We start from the raw sequence: 4,390 nt of genomic DNA on the forward strand, positions 1-4,390 counted from the left end.
GGTCAAATCTGTGTGTCTCCGGACGTGAAAACGCGAGCGACTTCGTGCGGTCGCTCTGGGAAAGTCACTCTGGGATGTGGTGCACAGTGACTTCATGTAGTCGCTCCGGGAAGTCGTTCCAGGCAGTGCTCGTCCAAAGATCACTTTAATCACCTCCTTTGAGCTCCAAATGCACTCAAATGTCTCCAGGAACTTCATGTGGTACTCCAATACCTAATAGAGACATATGTATGCAAAATGCAACCTAGACATGGCTAAATCCTAATCTATATGATGAAAATGCACATGAATAAATGGATAAAACAATGTAAATATGCAAGATATCATTCATCACTATCAAACAAGTGATGAAAAAAGACAAAAAATCTAACAAATGTGCACACTTTTTCCTTTGCCAATTCTTTCAAATAGTATTGTTAAAATTTTTGTCACAAAAAATAGCCGTAAAAAAAATTATCAAAATAACATCTTTTTATTTTGAAAATTTTAATATTTATTTTTTAAAATTTGAAACTCTATCTCAAAAATCTCACCCTTTAACTTTAAGCCATAAGTTTAGATTAGTTAACACTAGGATAAAAATACATATTTTGATCATTTTTACTTTTTAATAAAACTTATTTTGGTCATTTTCTTTATTGAAACTATTTTGTGACAAAAACTTAAAAAGTGCTATAGTAGCGAATTTCTCTTTTTCTTTCCCAATACACCCTAAACAAAGACAACACTGAATTAATTCTCACCTTGGTCAGGAGCACTACTCTGCCTTTGTTGAAAGCAATAGACAATATGATATGCGACAGTACTGGAGAAAACAGCTTTCACAAGTATTTATCAATACACAAGTATTTATCAATACACAAGTCAAAATCTGCCTTGAGCAACTTTTTTTACTTGAAGTAGCTTAGAATTATGTGGGAATTGAGGTTGATAGAGATTGCAGTAAGATTTACAAACACTAGAGTATTCAAATGATATAATTTTTGCAGTGGAGAAATATTGGTTTATTTATATTTTTTGGTTAAAAAGTTAACCTTTTCTTGAGTAATATTCTTTCCGTTTTATTTTAATTGTCTCTTTAGATTTGTGCACACAAATTAAGAAAACGATTAATTTTGTATATTTTCTATATAAAAAACACAATCACTTATACACCTAACCATTTTTCAACCAATAGAAAAATAAATTAATTAAAATTAATAAATTTTGTATTGAAAATCAAAAAACGATTTAGCGGAAATTTTTTTTTTTGATTATACACGGTTTCCCTAAAGGCTTCCTAGGCCCAAAAGACTAATCTCTGTCGCTGCGGTCCGAAAGTGAAATCTGCAGTGGCCGGTAATTGAACCCAGGTGGCAGTATTCACAGCTGTGAATTCTTTACCACCAGAACTAGACGCCCCGGTTGTTAGCGGAAATTTTTTTCTACAATAACACTTAATATGAAACAGAAGCTAAGTGTATCTTCATTGTTCAACATTTTATATTGTGCATGGTGTTATATAGTATTTGATTGCCGACAGAAAATAAATTCATCTAGATTTTTGACACGTGAGAATCTTGAAAGCGAATCATTTGCAGAGGAAAATATTTTTGCATGCGACTTTTCTTTAGTTAAGAGAAGCAGAAGAAGGTATGATATCTTTACTTCATAGCAGGAATTCCACTCGAGTCCTTCTAACTTGTAAATGCGAGAACCCGATTGAAATGGGAGAGTATATCTCCGCAATTCCTTCCCAGTACATAAAGGTTTTACATCAAACCTTAGCAAAAACATCAAGTACTGGCACTGATACATTAATAACTTAGCCTCATCTTTAAAAAAATAAAAAACTTAGCCTCAGGCTGTGCAGATACAGGTGTTGAGAGATTTGAGAAGTTTCAAGAACACTGAAATGTTCTCGTAGCCAAGACGAGGCAAGCCATTTACCAAAACTACAAGAGTGAGAAGGGTTTAAGAATGAATGTTACAGAGGATTGAAATAGTTTGGTAACTGTTCAAATAACATGCGATCAAGGTTCCGACATAAAACCATGGATTTGCACAAATTTCTCTTCTTAATTTCCAATTTTGTCTACTAATTTGTTTTCTCCTCCTGATTAAGTGAATTAACATCTTTGCGTAATTTTTTTTTGAAAAAAATTAAAGAAGGATTGGTACGTTTGTGCAAAGGAATCTAAGAATATAAAACTAAATAAGAGAAAAACAACCAAGCGCTCGTAGCTTGGTGGTAAAGGAAGTACAGCTGTATTGCCCGCTATCCGGGTTCGAGCCTTGGCCACAACGGATTTAACATCCCTTCCGTTGGGGCGCTGGACTCCTTTCGGGGGATAGTTGGGAATGTGGCTGTCTAGATACCAGAGTTATAAAAAAAAAAAAAAAAGAGAAAATCAAGGATTAGTAGTATTTAATTTCTCATTATTGGGAGGGTTGGTTTGATTTGTCTGCTTACTTCGAGTAAGGTCTAGTCGACCAGATTCCTAACGTGACAATGTGGCTTCCACTGCTTCATTGGGACAAATCAATTATGTAGTCCACCTCACTTAATCAATCCTTAATTTTAATACTTAGAATTATCTAATGTGTGTTGCTGTCATTTACATTTATTATTATTTTAATTTGTTTATATCATAATTTTGAAATTTCACATGTTTAAGAAATAGCTTATGCCGTAATTTAATATTATTCATTTATTTGTATATTACATTTCCTAAGAACAATTATCATAGGATATTACATTTTCTCTTACAAGTTAGTAAGTTACAACGTTTAGAACTTATAAAACTCCCATAATCGCAGTGTATATCAACATTGATTACTCTATTTATATCTTAAAATGAATAACGTGTACAAAAATTTGATTGAAGATTTATTTAAAAATGATTCCCCATATGAAGAGTTAATTTCTGATTTCTTTGTTTTGAAAAATGCCAAATAAGAGGAAAAAATGATACAAACAGCTTCGAAAAGAAATTGCCAAGAAAAGGTATATAAAGTCCCAAAACGCATAGATAACCCATTTTTTTTTGAACTTAGCTAGCCAAATTGCTGGTAACCTAGTGGTAATGAAATTTTTTTTTGATCAGAATTATCTAAAAATTGATCTTCTAAGGGATATTACAGGTCTAAAACCCAGAACTTCCAGTTTTAACAAAACAAAAAGGCATAGATAAACACACCATTTATATACAAAAAATCAGTCTCACGTTTAGTCAAAAAGGGAAAATTGTTATAAACCATTTAGTGATCGACCCATTTATCAGCCTGTGTAGCAAGACGGGTCAAGCCCATCCGCATGATCATACTAGCGCCTATCTACTCTTGTGTTTATCTACATTATAGTTGGTGTTTATCATACGTATTGCTAGTCATTATCTAGTTAAGGATAAGTACATCTCATGTCGATCCAGTATTTAGACCGTCATTACCATATGTATATAATTGCATCAACATAATCTGATTGTTTGCTTGCATTAGAAACTTATTCTTGAATGTTTAAAGTCTTTCTCTGATATGTTGAAATCGATTATAACCTGTCTCAAATTTGAAAGAATTTTTTTAAATATTTTTAAGATAAATCCGATTTTTCTTATAGATAAATCTGAAATTTTAAAGATAAATCCGATTTTTTTTTATAAATCCGACTGAAAACAATATATTATATATTTTGATTTGATTTTCCTATTTTTTTAAACCTTATATCTTTATCTTAAAAAAATAGGATTTTCAGCATTTATCAGAAAAATATCGATTTATTTTTTTCCTAATCCTACTAGGAATATGAATTGCTAGTATTTATCTGAAAATAAATAAATTTCGGATTATTACTGATATACTAGCATTATCAAATCATTATATTTAATCTGATAAATATCGAAAACAAATAAAAGTAAGAAATGATTGCATTTTTTTTGAAAATGTATACTAATCTGATTTCATGCATGGATTTAACTTTATCTCGATTTTGTATAGGTTTAACTTTACCTTCCTGCATATCACATGAAATCATCTGATTAGGATAGATCATTCATACTGATTAGTTTACTTTCATGTCGAAAATTGATAAAACTGATCAGATTTCATGCAATGAATTTAACTTTATCTTAGATGTATAGGTTTAACTTTACCTTCCTGCATATACATGAAATCGTTTGGATCATTGAAAAAAAAAATATTGTTATTTACTTGCATTGCTTGTATCCGACTGAAAGAGTATGTGAATGATCCGATTATTTTCTTACTAATGGGGATAAACTACAAATATTTTTCAGATGTCAAAGATTGCGAATCTTGATTTCAGTGCTTTGAAAAGCAATGGTGACAACTACCTGGAATGGGCGCTTGATGCAAAGATCATGCTGCGATCAAAAGATCTTGGTGACACAATCAC

Source organism: Brassica oleracea, chromosome C2, assembly GCF_000695525.1.
Source record: "Brassica oleracea var. oleracea cultivar TO1000 chromosome C2, BOL, whole genome shotgun sequence".
Classification (NCBI taxonomy): Eukaryota; Viridiplantae; Streptophyta; class Magnoliopsida; order Brassicales; family Brassicaceae; genus Brassica; species Brassica oleracea.